Source organism: Stegostoma tigrinum, chromosome 39, assembly GCF_030684315.1.
Source record: "Stegostoma tigrinum isolate sSteTig4 chromosome 39, sSteTig4.hap1, whole genome shotgun sequence".
NCBI lineage: Eukaryota > Metazoa > Chordata > Chondrichthyes > Orectolobiformes > Stegostomatidae > Stegostoma > Stegostoma tigrinum.
In genome coordinates, this window is record NC_081392.1 from 8762271 (window position 1) to 8780111 (window position 17841).

Here is a 17841-nt window from a genome sequence, read left to right on the forward strand (position 1 = left end):
ATGCATTGCTTTCGAACAGGACAATAACACTTGCATTTCTGTAGTGCCTTTCAGGGCACGTCCAAGCTGAATAGAGCACTTTTGGCCTGTAGTTACTGGTATGCTGCAGGCACCAGAGTACTTGACGTGCTCGTAGCAGTGAGATCAGCAAAAAAAAAGCAACAAGATCATCAGATGATCAGCACTTCTTGCACCCACCCAAAGAAAAATCAATGCAGATTGAAGGATAAGCATTGACTTCAATACAAATCAGGACATCTCCAGCTCTTATTTAAAACAGTGTTGCAGGATCTTTCATATCAGCGCTGTGCAAACTGGGGCCCCTGAAATAAGGTAGCACTGCTCGGCTATTGCAGAAAACTATTTCACAATTAGCAGAGGGATTTGAGACAAGAACAACCTGCCTTTATTGTGTCCCAAGTAGCAAAGAAAGCTTCAGATCTAAACAGGAGCATCCTAAAGAAAATAGTGGACTATGAGAGAGACAGACATTTAGAAAGATGATCAAAAAGAGGTAAGTTTTAAGGAAAAAGAGGAGGAAAATAGATGGAAGGGCTTAGGAAGCAATTTTCAGAGCTTAGTCATGGTTGATGACAGTGCGCAAGCAATCCCACCTTCCTCTATACCCAGGTTTTTTGGGTGAAATGGTAGTGATGGGAAACAGAAGGAGGAAATATGTTTTAGTTCTTAGGAGTCTAAAATTTCCCTTGCTATTGGAATCATAGGTCATAGAAACCCTACTCTATGGAAATAGACCCTTCCGTTGAAACCACTGACCCTCAGATCATCTCACCCAGACCCAGAATGTAGCTTGGTTGTTTAGAAGGAATATCGACCAACTTATAAAGAAGGGGACTTCCATGAAAAAAAATTGTTATAATCACTGCTATGTATCCGTCCAAGGGAGGCCGAGTTCAACACCACAACCTGCATGCTTGGAGTCTATACTGTGGAATTGAACGTACCACCCTCACAATTTGGGTGTGGGGAAGAAGAGTACTGAATGATGCACGCAGATCTTGCAGGGGATGGTAGTTATGTCACTGGGCTGCTGAGCCACAAGTCCAGGCGAATGGTCTGGGGAACACTAGATAAATCCCGAAAGGGCAGTTGGTGGAATTTAAAATCAACAAATAAAAATCTGGAAGTGAACGCTTGACTCAGTAACAGCGAACACAACAGCAAACACCTAATCTCACAAAAACTCATCGGGTTTGCAGCTGTCATTACCTGGTCTGGTCTACATGTGATTCCAGGCTCACAGTGTTGTGGTTGGCTTTAAATTGCCATTAGAAGCAACCTAAATTTGAGAACAATTAAAAGACGGACAACAAGTACTGTATTTGCCAGCCAGCCTTGCAGAATTATTTTTTAAGTTGTTCAGTGAGGCCAGATTGAACAAGGCCCACACAGTGGACTGCAGTGTGCCTCAGTAACAATCCCAACCTTTCAATCAATGAGCTGGTTCTTTAGCATTTATCAATTTTAATCAATGACTTCAGTGTGTGGTTGAAAATTCTTAACAGATACAACTTGAATTAAGTGAATATGAATTACAATCCCATTGTGGCAAGAAGTCAAAATACTTTTTTCTAAAATGGAGGCTTGGGACTTCTGCCCCATCTCCATTTGTGCTCAACATAGTCATAGAGCTGTACAGAACAGAAACAAACCTTTTGGTCCAACTTCTCCATGTCAATCAGATATCCTAAATTAATCTAGTCCCATTTCTCAGCATTTGCCCCAAACCCGCTAAACCCTTTCTATTCATGTACCCATCCAGATGCCTTTTACATGCTGTAATTGTACCAGCCTCCACCACTTCCTCTGGCAGCTCATTCTATACCCACACCACCCTCTGTGAAAAGGTTGGCCTTCAGGTCCCTTTGAAATTTTACCCCTCTCACCTTAAACCTATGCCCCTCTAGTTTTGGCCTCCTCTACCCTGGGAAAAAGATCTTGGATAGGGTGAATAGCCATGCCCCGCGTGATTTTATAAACCTCTATAAGGTCACCCCTCAGCCTCCAACGCTCCAGGGAAAATAGCCCCAAACTATTCAGCCTCTCCCTGTAGCTCAAGCCCCCCCATCATCTTTGCAAATCCTTTCTGCATCGTTTCAAATTTAACAATATATCTTTCCTATAGCAGGGATACCAGAACTGAAAGCAGTATTCCAAATGTAGCCAACCAATATCCTGTTGTCGCAACATGACACCCCAACTCCTATACTCGATTAACAACATGATGAATGGTAATTAATTTGTGGATTGTTACCAGAATAGTAAATGGTCATTTGCTGCTGCTTCTGGACCAAATGCCTCATGCAGAACCACAGTTGGCCTACCAGCACCTTCTCAGGATCATTTGGAACAAGCAGTGGGTCCAGCGCTCCCAGAACAGAGATAGAAACTTTATGTGGAAAATGGGTCCACAGGATAGACCTGGTTCCACTACTAGCAATAAGTATAATAAGATTGAAACTCCAGTGAAAATCAGCACACTGCTTTCAGGATGTACTTTCGGAATTCACTTTCTCTGAAAGGATCACATCATTTTGAGATTCCTTTTCAGGACAGTAACAAAACGTTGAGAAATGTAATCCCCCAAAACTTAGATAAGCAGCCTGCTCCTCACAAAAGACCTGTGACAATTGCGTCACATCACAACTGGACCCAATCTGCTCAGCAAGAAATCCCGCAGTGGCAGCAAATGGCCACACGCTTCACGTGACCCATGACAGGATGAAAACAGGTGGAAAATAGTAAAAGGGCAAACTTTATTTACGCAGACCTTCCACAATCTTCGGCATTCAAACTGCTTTACGGCCAAAGGAGAGTAGCCACTGCTGGAACCCAGGAAGCACAGCTAGCCAATGTGCACACGGCAAGCTCTCTCAATCAACATTGTGTTAATAGGCAATCCTTCTGCTTCGAAAATAATGTCAATCGAGGAACGGATGGACACCAGGATAAATTTCCTCCTTCTCTCCAAAATAGTTTTGCAATGCACATTTTCACCTTCCTTAAAGGGCGAACAGGCCGCGGTTTAATGTCTCATCGAAAAGACAGCAACTAACAGTGCGGGACTCCCTCAGTACTACAATGGGTGCTTCAGCTTGGACCTTGCACTCAACTTTCTGGAAGCCATGACCTGCTGACTTAGAGGGGAGACAGTAACTTCAAAATAACATTCCCTTTAGAAGCAGAGAACCACTTTAAGTAGGCTCTGAGGTCAGGGAGCACTCATAAACAATGCACACTAATGCTTTTTGCGCTTGAACGACGGCGATGACACGAGGGACTCGGATAGGCTAAGAATACCTGCATGGAGTGGCCAATCCCATCCAGTGCTGGAGAAGACAGTACAACCATTTAGATCAACCTGCACTCGAGTTCCTGGGATACCAAAATCAATTCCGAGAAGCCAAATACGCCTAAAGTCATATCAGGAGCGACAAGGCTGGACAAGGGCGAATTGCAGAGGGCAGGAGGAACTTCAACCCTTTCCAAGGGTTGCAGACCCTGCTCCTTAGTGAAAAACCTCATCTGCCTGCAGTCCACGAGCCCCACAGACTCTCACAGGTGACTGGCAAAGCTGGAAGCAACTCCACAGTTTGTCTGTCCTCAGTGCAAACATGATCGCTGCAATCTTCAGCACTTCAGTAGCTAGAACATTTGTTGCAGCAGACGTACACTATCAGAACACAAACATGGCCTGCGTTTTCAGCACGAAGAGAAGTCAAGCTCGCTCGGTGCTCCAGCTCTCTGCACACGTTTAAAAAAAAAGAGGAAATGCAGTGTTTTCATTTTCTAACAAGTCACCACATCCTATGCAGTTCCTGGACTTAATGCTTAAGCGCTATAAACAAAGCTTACTATATCAAGCACTGCATGAAAGGTGCAGCATTAAACACAATGCAGACAAACACTGTAGTCTATATAAACAGACAACAGTTTGCAGCAGAAAGCAAGCTCCATAAATTCCACCCCACCCAAATAATCAGAAAGCATAATGGACAAAATCTCTGTGGAACTTCTTTCTTTCTCCCAAACGGCTAATTTCCTTCATCGTTAACATGTATAAAACCTCCATTTCCTCTCTGCTCATCGTAAAGTTGAACACTAAAATGCAACACTGCATGCTCATAAGCCACCGCCAGATGGGAAAAAAATCAAACTCAAAACCTACCACAAGGCCAATCCATCTGCAAAAACCGATCGCAATACCGTGCTACCTGCACATCATTTATGCAGCCTACTAGCCCAGAATCTTGTGACAGATTACAGGCAGGCGGACTGCACTCGTACACAGGTGAACCTTCCATTTTTGCTTCAGATACGAGCCTCGTTGGTTGGTCTTGGCTGAGATTTGACCTGGTCACCTCCCACCCATTGGCAGGGCCCTGACCTGTCAAATGACATCCTCCTGTGCTGTAGCCACTCTTGTGAAACCATGCTGGAGCACACTTGTGATGCACCCACTGTCAAACAGCCCATCACACCCTGGGCAGCAAAAATAATAGAGGGCGAGAGATGGTCACATAATGAGTAACCTGGCGAAAATCAGAACCTTCCCTTCCAGTGAACATGAGAAAGCTGGCATTGGTCAGAACAGGAGTCTAACCAGAAACAGTTTGACTTGGGCCTGGACAGAACTGACCAAATGCCAGCAAGCTCATAATCTTTACACTGACAACTTCATGGACTACTGTACTGCGTAGGAGGCAGCAATGTGGCCCAGCACACTTGTCCTGGCTCTTTGGTAGATTTCCAATTAGTCCCATTTAGATAGAGACGCACAATGGCAAGTGGGGATTATGTCACCAAGTTAGTAAACTGGAAATCCGGGCTAATAGTCTGCATACACCAGTTCAAATCATGCCACAGTAGCAGGTAGAGCTTAAATTTACTTCATAGAAATCTGAATCTGAAAGCTAGTCACAGTAAAATATTCTTAATTAACCACAAGCATGTCATAAACACACCTCTGGAACTGAACCAGATGTCCTGAGTTAGAGGTAAGGACACCAACACAAGGCCCACACTTGTCTCTAAGGTGGTGATCATGAAACTGTTGCAAAAAAAGCCATTTGGTTCACTAATGTGTAGGAAATCTGCTCCCCAACCACCCATCCTTATCCTATATGGGACTCCAGACCCACAGCAATGGGGCTGACTCTTAACCGCCCTCTGAAATGGCAAACAAGCCACTCAGTTCAAGGGCAAATAGCGATGGCGACAAATGCCAGACTTCCCAGCAGGACCCACATGAAAGAATATAAACAACGCTGCACTGTTCAGCTTTCTTCCCTTAAACACTGCAATTTTTACTTTTTAACAAATTTATCCAGCACCCTTTTGACAATTTTCATTTGTTCTTTGAGCACCTCTATTAAATCTACCCCTTAAGCCTATGTGCTCAAAAGAAAACAACACCAAAAAGATTTGTTTTGTCCAGATTGCTGAGGCAAAAAAAGCAAGGATTTCTGCTAGCGACTAAGAGATTAAAAAGGACTGCAGATGCTGGAAGTCAGCATCAATAAAATATGGAGCTGGAGGAGCACAGCAGGTCAGAGGGCATCTGAGGAACAGGAAATCTGATGTTTCAAGTTTGGACCCCTCAGTCCTGATGAAGGGTCCAGACCCAAAATGCCAACTTTCCTGCTCCTCAGATGCTGTCTGACCTGCTGTGCTCCTCCAGCTCCACATTTTATCGATTTTATTTTTAAGCATCAGTTTACGAGCTATGACTGCTACTCACTTGAGCGGCATTTATTGTCCATCCCTAATCGCCCTCAAGAAGGTAACTGTAAATCTTGAATTGCTGCTGTCTGTGGTGCAGGGACAATCCTTGGGTTTTTAGGAAGGAACTTCCAGGATTGTGGCCCAGGAACAGTGAAGGAAAGGTGGCCCAGGAACAGTGAAGGAAAGGTGATACAATCTCAAATCAAGATCAAATGGGGTTTGGATGGGAACTTTCGGATGCTGGTGTTGCTATACATCTGCTGCACTTATCCTTCTATGTGGTGATGGTTACAATTTGAAAGATGCTGTTTAATGGAGCCTGGTGTGCTGCAAGTATATTGTAGATAGTACACACTGCTGCTGCAGTCTGCCAGAGATGGAGGCAGTGAGTGTTGAAGATGGTGGATGGGGAGCCAATGAAGCTGGCTGCTTTGTCCTGGTGGGAACTGGAATTCTGTTGAAGCTGCACTCATCCATCAGACTCCCAACTTGTACCTTACAGATTGTTAAAAAGGCACCGGGATGTTCCATCACCTTGGTTGAGGGGTGCAATTTTCTGAATGATGATTGGGAGAACCCCTGCAACACTGACTCAATCCCTCCTTCACTCTACTGGAACCTGTGCCATTCTGTCAGGAGTTCCTGCTTCCCCCTCTCCAAATGTGTGAACTACTGCTTCGGCTTAGCACACATTTTCAAGCTTTCCTCTTTGTGCTGTGTGTTAGCCCGCTAGTCACCCTGCATAGGAGGCAGCAATGTGGCCCATCACACCTGTCCTGAAGATTTTCCAATTTGTCTCAGTTAGAGACAGAGACGTAATGGCTCCTATGACAAGCACTCTCCTGTACATAATCCAGCCACTTTGTAGCTCTGTCTCTGTTTTTATTTCCATCTGGGTCTCCTCTGACCCATAAAAAGCAAGTCAACAACATCACTGAACTCCAGTGGAGGGTCATGTCCGAAACTCTTGTACTTTCCTTCTTGTAAAGGACCATGCCTGGCTGGAAAATTACCAACCTTCTTTGTTTTGCTCACAGGTTTCCAGCATCTGCAGTATCTTTTCTCCCCTGTTGCACAACACACAGTCCATTGCACAATCAGGCCTCAACAACAAGAACTGCAATCATGTCAAGGAAAATTGATTCCACTAAAAATTATAACTTTGTTACGGCAGCATGTCCCAACCCCAAAATATGCAATGAGTCAATTAAGACACACTGTCGATGCGCAGACACTGAAAAGCCTTGTTGCTCCATTACTACTGATGTTGACAAGCCACCCTCTCCCAAGCAGCACTTTTATAAAAAATAGAGGCAGGAGGGGGATTATAAGCTATTGTGTGGCACAGCAAAGTAATACTTGATCCTCCCTCTCAATCGTATTTGCTCTGCAAATTTCTTCAATTTCTTTTTCCGACAAAAATCCGTTTTCTTAGTCCTGCACATACATCATGACTGAGCAGCCACAGACCTCCTGTATGGAGAAGTTTAAAGACTAACAAGACTTTCCCACCACCATGAGAGGATAACTTTCTTATTGTTGTCCTAAGTGGCCAACCCCTTAGGCCATGACTCCATGCCCTGCTTCCAGCATATGGCTTCCCAAAACATTGATCACATCCATCAGAAGGCAGGATTGTGTGGGTGCAAGCTCAGAAACAGTAATGGTGGTGACAGATTAGACTGATAGCCTGTGTCACTCCTTTAATTATTATTGACAGACTTGGTCAAATGGGCTGTTCTCTGCGCTGCAACGGCTATAGATGAAAAAGGCTGTCAATGGGTAAGTGTTCAATCCCTTTACAAAAAGCCTGCCTTTTCATCAACTCTCAAACTAACTCAACACATGCTCCCTCCCCAGAACCCTTCAACTCCCAGTCAAGAATTTACATGCAGCCATCCAAAGAGTGTAGCCTCACCTCTCCCCCAACCAGATTTTCACTCAGGGGTCTTGCAAAACCAGACATGATACAGAGAAAAGGTTATGAGAAGCATGGTTCTAGAAATCCAGCTGAGGGAACAGACTCCCAGCATCCATCCTGTCAATCTTTGAGTTCATTTACATAGTTTCTTTAACAGAGCAAAACATTCCAAGATGCTTTCACAGGAGCGTGACTGGATATTATCCTACATGAAGCCATCGAAGGAGTTATTCAGACATGCAAGGTGGTAGCTTTAAGCAACCTCTTTAAGTTTGAAGGGGAGTAATGGAGGGAAGAGAGATTTAGAGAGGAAATTCCAGAGCTGAGGGGCCAAATATCTGAAGGCATTAGAACAACTTGCATTGATTTAGCACTCTGGATTTAGGAAAATGTCCCAAAGTGTTTCATGGAAGGGGTATCTGAAAAAAAATATCAAATAAGCTAGATATAAAAGGATGAATGAATTACATTTCTATGGTGCCTTTCACACCATCAGAACTTCCTAAAGACACTTTACAGCCACGGAAATCCTTTATGACGTGTAAACATTGTCGCAACATAGCAGCTAACTTGTGAACTGCACTGTCCCACAAACAGCAACGAGACAATGACTAGCTCAGCTGTCTTAGTGACATTGATCGAGGGATAAACATTGTTTGGGATGAGGTTAAACTTCACAATACTTTGACATAGTGTCTGCCTGACAGAGAGTATTGAGAAACAGCTTAAAATAATGAGCTGTTATCTTAAAATGCAAAGAAAAATAGTGCAGAAATGAAAAATCCAAAAAAAGTGTACCATTTGATTTTGAGATAACAAGGTGGAGAGCTGGATGAACACAGCAGGCCAAACAGCGTCAGAGGAGAAGGAAAGCTAATGTTTTGGGTCTAGACCCTTCTTCAGAAAGGTGCAGACCCAAAACATCAACTTTCCTGCTCCTCGAATGCTGCTTGGCCTGCTGTGTTCATCCAGCTCTACACCTTGTTATCTCAGATTCTCCAGCATCGGCAGCTCCCATTATCTCTGATACAATTTGATTTTTCTTTTATTTAAAAAGCTTGGAGGGGGGCAGCTATTAATCATGTTTTGAGAGGAAACCATGGGCTGGGCAATTCAGATATGGCCAGCTGTTCAGGTTATTTACAGGACAGGGAATGATCGCAAGAGTGTAGAGGAGCAAGACGGCAATGACACACTAGAGAGAATGTGCGTAAACTTACAGAGATGATGCCACATTGAAAGTGCGCGCAAGAGCGAGAGCACTAGACAGCAAAAAGAGAGTAAAAAGAGGGTGCCGGACAGAGAGAGCGCACAAGGGAGAACCTGTGGGAGAGACGAGTGAGAAGAGAATCAATGAGACAGCGTGCAAAGATGTATGGTGAATCTGTATGTCTCTCTCTCAACCCCACCCTGCAATACAGCCCCCAGTTGTCAGTTCCATTATCAGTCTGTGTGGTATCAGGGTGTTGGGTAGGGGAAATAAAACTAGATGGAGATGAACTGAGTAGATACTGGGAGAACTACACCTTGGGTTTGGGGCTCTGGCATCTAACAAAGCATTATACAGAGGGGACAGCAGTACAAAGCACACATTTCTCCCAGCCGAGGGACTCCAACAGCATGAATAGTCTTAGGATGGCCATTCAAAAATACGGGAAGAGTCGATATATGAACATATGAATCAATAATAGAAGTAGGCCATTCAGCCCCTCAAGTCTGCTGTGCCATTTAGACTCTAAGACAACATCGGACCACCTCTGTAAAAATATTCAAAGACACCACCTCCAACACCTTCTAACGCCGAGAGCTCCATAGTCACGACACTCAAAACAATTATCTGCATTCCTGTTCTAAAACGGCAGTTCTTAATCTTAAAACAGTGCCCCCTATTTCTGGACTGATCCACCGCCCTTACTCCTTCACCTTGTCGAGACCGTTCAGGGTCTTATAACTTCAATTTAGTCATCTCTCACTCTTTCAAACTCCAGTCAGAACACAGTCTGTCCAACCCTTTCCTCAAAAGGTAACCTGCTCATTTTAGGTTTCAGTCCCACAAGCCCCTCAGATCCACCTCAAACACATTCACATGATTTATAAGGAAGAGGAAGCAAAACTGGACTCAGCATTCATGACGTGGTCTCACCACTGCAATGTATAAATGACACACAACATCTTTCTTTTATGTTCAGTCCCTCTCATCATAAAGGATAGCATCTCATTGTCATGCTGTACCTGTGAACTATCTTTTAGTGGCTCACATACTAGAATACTTAGATCCTCCTGCACTTTGGAATTCTGAATTTAAGCAATACTTTGCTTTTTCATTATTCCTGCCAAAGAGAACTTCACATTTTCCCACATTATACTCTGTCAGATTTTTGCCAATTCACTTAACCTGTCTCAATCATTGAAATCCTTGGTATGCCATCTTCACAGCATACTTTCTCATGGAGCTCACTTGCTGTTCCAGGTTGAAAGAGGTGCAACACAAAGGGACAGACTGAAGTAGTGGACACAACCAGTAAGGTATAGGTCCATTAACCTGAATACAGCTGGAAAGATTTGCATGTGGGGGAGTAGAGTGTGAGCCAGGAAAATGCGAGGTTTGAAATGGTCACGACGTGGAGAAACTGGGGAACAGTGTAGTGCAGAAAACAGAGGATGAAGGAATGAAGAGTTTGTGAAAGACTTAAGGGATAGATTCTCCTTATCCCAGAGGACGAGACAGGAGAGTGGAAGACTAACTGCAGCCTCCTTTCTGAGGCTAAGGGAGAACAGTCTTTTTGCTCTATACGTGACTGAGGGCAAAGACTGACCCTGCTGGTAAATAACCTGAGGCAGTATGTCTGTGTCTAACTATGTTGTTCAGAAGGCAGAAGTTCAGTCTCAACTTCCTGGTTTACATTAAAAAAAACACAAACACAGTGACAGGGCAATGCCATTCTCTTGGTCTCTTCACTGCACCCCCATCCCCAACAATCTCTCTTATTTATTTAGTATATTGGATTGTACTTAGCAGTGCTGCCTGATTGATGAGGTCCACTATGGAATAAAGAATTAAAGGCCCCACTTTAATAATAACGTTTAAAGGGTTTTCAGCGCTTGGTGGTACCACAGTCCCGAACAAGCTGTTATTTGCATCACAGTGACTGGCTGAAAATTATCAGCCACATCATAATGAAGTGGGGTGGAAGGGGGATGGCTACAGATACGTTGGTGGGAATTGCAACACAACTCCACTGTCACACAACACGCAAGACTCATCCGCAAACCTGCGCTTCCTCGGTCAGCCAGTCATGCAGTGAGCTGCAGTCACGCATCGGCGCTCTCTCTCAGCCTCATCCTGTGTGGCTGCTGGGTTCCGGAGGACAGCCGCACAGCCTGGTGACTCCCACTGAGCATGCTTGGAGCTGGACCCCTGGCCTGACAAACAAGCGACACTCAAAGCAAACGACGGGTCAAACGCGAGGGCGCTTGGGACAACAAGCAGCCAGCCAACTCCTGTTCTCCTGCTTTCAAATATTTACCTCTTTCGCAGAAAGAAAATCAATGCAGCCAGGGGGAGTGGTCTGGTCTCTCCTTCCACGTTTGGCCTACGCTGCCTGTTGGGCCTGGAATCACGGGACATGGTCCACAGTGCAATCGTACAGATCAAGCCTTGTCTCAGCTGTGACAAGCAGACAAGGTCCAATAATTTAGTCTGGGGAGGGCAGGTGCAGGGTGATCGAGTGTTAGCTCTGTGGGCAGAAGTTCTCAGAGCAACAGGAGTGTCACCCTGACACTGTGGTCCTCACTTGAAACAAAGCCATGGGGCTTGAGAGGAAGATGTCAGCACGTGGGTGAGCTGGGGTTGCACTACAACACTTAGTCATGGAAACTTAACAATCACCAGGCCAATTTTAGTTCTGCGTGCCCTGAAGGGGGACTTCATATTTTCTTACCCTGTGGTTTGACCCAGCCACGTAACCAAAGATCCTACTGCATATGGAGGGGATTTCCCTGCTCTGCTGTCAGTTACTGTGTAAAACCCTCTGAGGCACTTCACAGCACACAGGAACAGGCCATTTGGCCCAACCTGGTCACACTAGTATTTATGCCTTCTCACCCTTACCTATTCCTTTCTCCTTCTAATGTAGTTTCCCCTTAAAAGTTCCCTCCACACCGCAACACTTCTTGTTCTTGTACAAATCACAAAGGAGGTGCAGCATAAATTTAACAGGTCAACGAATGCTGCTGTGCATTCACCTCAGGTTATTGAACACTGACGATCCAGGCATCTCATCCCTGCAAAACGAAATTCAAGGAAATGGGCCACAGCAGCAGGGGCAGTTTTTTGCAAAAGACTATTCCAGAGTTTTGGGTGTTGCTGGCTGGGCCAACATTTATCGCCTATCCCTAACTGCCCTGGAGGAGATGGTGGTGAACCACTGCAGTCCTTGGGTTGGAGCGACTGTGCTGTTCAGGAGGTCCAGGATTTTGACCCAGTGGCAGTGGACATAGAACATAGCTGAAATCCCTATCAAAGAGATGGGCTTTTGAGAGGGCTCACAACTTAGGAGATAACAGCGTTTTTTTTGGAGGGGGGAAGCGCGGGGGGTCAAGGGGAAGTAGAGGGATAGGGTCCGAGGAGAAGCAGAGAGAGTTAGGGAGTCATGGGCAAGGACAGAGAGAGCGAGGGATCAAGGGAAAGGGAGTATGGGCGAGGGGGGGGGGGGGGGGGGGGGGGGGGAGTGGGTTGGGACCCAGGGAATTGATGTAGCTGAGTGCATTGCCAGTGATGGGAACATGTACAGGAGATTAGATTAACCTCCCAATGGAAATACTGAGGGAGTGTACAGGACAGCCTATTAACAAACTGATAAGCAGTCAGATGCCAGGTATCACTTACAATTACAATGTCACGTAAGTACCAAGCGCAGGGAACATAGCTTGAAAGTACACACTGAGGCTGCTGCTCAGATATCCAATTTGTACTCAGAATAACAGTCAGTAAAGTCCTCACAGGATGCAGTCCGAGAGATACGTGATTATTCTGCCAAATAATTCCCTGGGAGTGGCACTAAGCATCAGTGAAATGTGATGAAAACTGCTTCCGATGGTCCTCAAACAGGATGTTGCCTCCACTGACCATCTTGCTCACATCTTCACATTTGAAGATCTTCAAACAGGTTCACAGCACCAAAAAAACCCAAATCAAAGTCACAAATTCCTGTGCACTATCCCTCTCTGAAGCTTCTGGGTCATCTCCAGCCTTTGAAAGTCCAACAGTATCCAGCAGAGGATTCAGGATTCAGTTTGTTCTCTATAAAGCTACAACCCAGCATGGAAGGCGTAGGCAGTTGACCAAGAAGCAGGACTGAACAATGTCACATTCAAGAGAGTACCAAGAGATACAATCCATTGGAGGCCATTATGACCAGTGGGTGCCAAAGGGGTTGGAGTTTATCATCAACATCAGAAATGTCCTTTTAATTTGAAACATTTCCCATGTTTTTGATGCAGTATCGTTTAAAAAAAAATCATTGTATGGAGTTGATCTTTTGATTTCTGGCACCCAGCAGGGTCTAAACCGACACTTATTGAGACCATTTTTAGAATTGATTTGATTTGATTTATTGTCACATGTATTTATTACAAAATACAGTGAAAAGTGCTGTTTAGTGTCACCACCCTCCAGTGCCATCTTAAAACACAGGAAATAAACCAAAATACAGAATATAAAGCCAGAAAAATAAAACAATAATGTTCATCTTATAGTTTTATCTCACTTGGAATTATATATAATGTAATACATAAATAATGAATGAATCCAAATTGGAGGAAACAAAGCGCAGAGCAGATGGGAGGCAGGTAGAGAAAATAAATTAGCACCATCATTAGTGGGAGGTTTGCAACTGCACCATGACAGGTAAATGTTTAGAGAAACACGCAAATGCCAGGAAAGGCAGTTCCAATTGTACACCTTAGAAGTGTGTGCTGAAGCAGTAACCAGGTTGAACAAAAAGTGGCTCCAAACTCAACTAACGTACACACACAAAGTGTTAATCTTCCAAGATTTGGGAAACCAGAAGTGAGCGGCTCTCACTGGCACACACTGTCTTCCAATTTCTGACAACTTTGAGAAAACAGAGAAACATTACATGACAGATCATAGCACAGCACAAACAATAATCCCTACCAAACAATTTTTAAACAGCGACTTGACAAAATTAAACGTGTTCAAAAGCTGATGTGCACCAGCATTGCTGAGCAAATTCTGCAGGGAGAACAACTGAACTTGGTTTCACAGAAAGCATCCGACAGTAAACCAGATTACCAGCTCAAAGGTTCAAAGGATCTCAAACTGACAAATTACTTCCTTCCCCTGTCCTCTCTGGTTTTAAAAATTCCTTCATAGGGCATCACTAGCAGGGTCAACAGCATCTGTGCCCATCCCCATCCCCAACAGTCTTTGAGGGGGTAATGGTGAACTACTTTGTTGAACTGCTGCAGTCTGTGTGGTTTTACACCTACAGTGCAGTTAGGGAGAGAATTCCATGATTTTGACCCAGCAACAGTGAAAGAACGGTCAACATAGCTCCAAGTCAGAATAGTGTCTGGCTTGGAGGGGCACTTGCAGGTGATATTCCCATGCATCTGTGCCTTTGTCCTTCTAGATGGAATAGTTCAGAAGATTCCTTCTACGGTATACCAAAGTGTGGAGCTGGATGAACACAGCAGGCCAAGCAGCATCTTAGGAGCACATGGGCTTTCCACAAGGCTGGGCTATCAGTGGTGTTGGGTGTGGCCACGTGGATTTCAACTCATCTTAGTCAGAAGGTCACAGATTCATGTTCCACTACTGAGACACAGGTACAAAATTTAAGCTTATATTGAGCAAGTGCTATCAGAGATGCCAATCTCTCGATGAGGTGTTGAACTAAGACCCCATGCGCTCGTGGGTGAACTTTCCCACATACTTTTGGACAAAAAAAGAGTAAGGCTATTCTCCCTCGCATTCTGACACATCCTTCAACCAACACCATGCCGTGTGCAATGCAGTAGACTAGGTTTTTCGATTTTACAACAGCGGCCATTCTACATTTGGGATGTTCTGAGGTTGAGAAAGGACCTATATAAATGCAAAGCTTTCAACCCCCATTCATAACTTTGCAGCTTCAACTGGAGTGGTCACCTGAAATTAAAACATACTGCTTTTCTGTCTAGACTTCTCACCTTTTCAGGGATGACGTGAACCTGAAAAGGCACGTGCAGTAGCTGGTTTGTCAGATACATTTGCCTCCCCTCCCAATGTGCAGTGTTCACAAAGCAGAGAACCGAAACAAAGTTAATGTGCTGCCAACAATTTGACTGTAGGTTCTGCTCCTCAAAGATTCTAAATGTTCAGATAAAAGAAATTGAAATCTGGTTTCAGACAGACAGAGTTAATCCACAACTTCTATAAACAGCTACTCTGAAGTTCGGACTGATTTCTGATACCCCCGAGGCCCCTACAAATGGGTGCATTTCTTTTTTTGATGGGATTACGCAAATGGACAGCTTTCTGAGGTCCAATTGCTACTGCAAAACAAATTCCCTGAATTAGTAGACACAAAACCACCGTCCAAACAGACACTTTCACACCATCCCAAATTCTCACTCTGGCACCCCACAACATCGGAGATATTAAAATAAGGGTCACAAAAATAAGGAAAAGGTCTGGGGAGCAAGAGCTGGGCCCTTTTAAACAACCATTCAAAGCTCCCATCAGTTCCCTTACTGAGGTTCTGAAACCTTAACACCTCTCTCATGCTGAGTTAGGAAATTTCCTATATTTTCCACAACCCCAATATTCTGCCCAGTAGCTTGTCAAACTCGCCCCAGCTTTGTGGGCTAAGGAGCATGTGCAATGGTCCAGCCATTTCCTGGAGAAAAGTGAAGCAATAAAGCTCCTTTTACTACTTGGAAGCAAGGTGTTGTACAAATGGACACACAAAGGCACGTCCCAAGTCCAGCACAGGAAATGGGTGCCATTCTTGGCTAAATGAACAAGGAGAAAGGGTGAGAGAGGAGAAGGGCTGCTCACCTACCTCCACGGGACCAAGCTTAGGAGCATTCGTCCACCCTTTCTGTTGGGGAGACCTGGTTGATGCAGCCAAACCTAGAGAGCAAAAAAGAAATATTATTTGCAAACCTGGGACTAACACATCATTTTCCAATTGTGGGCACAGACTCCAGTCGTTTGACCAGGTCTAGCAACTACACATCCTTACATGACTATGATCAGTGAACACCAACTGACTATTCAATTCTGCAAAACCAATTAGTTTTCTTAAAAATCCTGACAGATTTGGGGAATGGGTTGGTGATGGATGCAAGGGAACTGTCATGATTAGCTAAATTAGCTCACCAACACCTTCTCAAGGGCAGTCAGGGACCGGTAACAAATGCCGGTCTTGCCAGTAGCATCCACATCCGTGCAATAATAATTGAAAGAGAGTTCACACTCTTCAGAAATGGGGAATGAGCTTATCTGGTAAATCAGACAGCCCCAAGTTCCAGTCCTGGTGTGTTCTGATCACTGCCCAAGGCAGTAGTCAGGTGCTGCACTAGGTTTAAGTCCTGCTAGTAAAGGTCGCACTGTGTGTAGATATCAGGTGAGGGTTCAATTCGGGTCACTTGTTCTGACTCCCTGGGTAATAAGCCTGCCAATGCACACTGTCTGGACTGACAGGATGAGCAGCAGCCAGTCAGGGCGAGGTGCCAGTGAGTGCTGGTAGCTTGTGGAACAGCCAGAACAAGCTAAAAAAAGGGGAAAAAAAACACAGGCAGACACGCAGTTCTGAGAAAGAATAGAATAGCACGCGGTTGGTTAGATGTTTGTGCAGATTTCATTTAAAAGAGCTAACAGCTTGATACCAAGTCCGGTAAATAAGCCACAAGAGAAACAGAAAGGTACACCGCACACAGTCACGTGTCAACTCGAACTGTTTACACAGAACAGTTACTCAAAATAAGCCGAGTGAGAGAGGAAACAGCAGTGGTTGTATCACTGAGTGACGGGTGGGGGGGGGGGGAGGAGGGTGAGACAGAGAAATGAGACAACTTCCTCACCTCTCCCACTGTACATCCTGCAATCCCCCTCATTCCCTCCAGCACAGTCACTCTGTTGTACTTCCCATTTCAGTGGGGAAATGCTCTCATGCAACAAATCCCAACCCCCTCCCGCCAAAAACTGAATCTTCAGTAAAGACATAATTGGGCTCGCTGAGATGGCAGCACAGCGGCTCAGTGGGTAGCACCACTGCCTCACAGTGGCAGGCACCCGAGTTTGATCCCATTCTCAAGCAACTGTGTGTGCAGTTTGCACATTCTCCCGGTGTTGGTATGGGTTTCGCCCAGGTGCTCCACTTTCCTCTCATAGTCAAAACATGGGCAGCTTAGGTGACTGGCCACACTACCTTGCACGTAATGTCCAGGGATATGCAGGTTCACAGGGATAAGGTACGGGGGGGGGGGGGGGGGTGGGTCTGGGTGGGGTGCTCTTCAGGGGCTGGTGTTGACTCGACAGGCTGACTGGCCTACTCCCACACTGTACAGATTCTATGCTTTATACAATAGTCATTTGCTAGTCACAGTTACACATGGACAGGTGGTACTACATCCCTAAAACTGTTCGCAATTGGCTTCAACTACATCTACATGAGGAAGCTGGAAAATGTTGACAGTGGTGTAAAATATGGACAAACACTTTGAACAGAAGGTCCAGAGCTGTGATAACTGTGGGCATCTGGAACTTTCATTAGCAACCAAGATGTGGAACTCAGCAACGTCAGGCAGCACCTCAAACTGGAGGGTTTCCCAGCTGATAACTGGTTTGCCTTAGACATTGTAATCTCATCATTTTGTAATTATGCTTGTGGTAATTTTCATCTTCACAGCAGGATTCCTTTCCGACTCATGCTGCTTTTGGCTATCAAGGCGTAGTGCAGTAGAGAGGGAGAGCTCACTGTCTTTCAAATGAAGCATTAAACCAAGGTGCCTCTCGGGTGGATGTGAAAGACCTTATAGCGCTACCTTAGAGTGGATTAGGGGGGTTATCCCCAGCGCCCTGGACAATAATTATCCACAATCAGCATCGTGAAACAAAAACATTAACACTGCTGCTTGTGGAAGCTTGCTGTATGCAAGATGAC

At 44.9% G+C, this 17841-nt stretch overlaps 1 protein-coding gene across 5 annotated transcripts in view; it reads right to left on the reverse strand.

Moving 5' to 3' along the window:
* Positions 1–17841, reverse strand: part of LOC125447659 (RAC-beta serine/threonine-protein kinase) — an 84532-nt gene that overhangs the window by 37495 nt on the left and 29196 nt on the right. For 2 of the 5 annotated variants that reach the window (XM_048522270.2, XM_048522275.1), the window contains exon 2: positions 15736–15806. The gene's annotated coding sequence lies outside the window, so the exon portion shown is untranslated. Of the gene's footprint in view, positions 1–3321; positions 3727–10938; positions 10958–15731; positions 15807–17841 lie in introns of those variants that run through there. The other 3 variants (XM_048522271.2, XM_048522274.2, XM_048522272.2) reach the window with 3 other exon arrangements.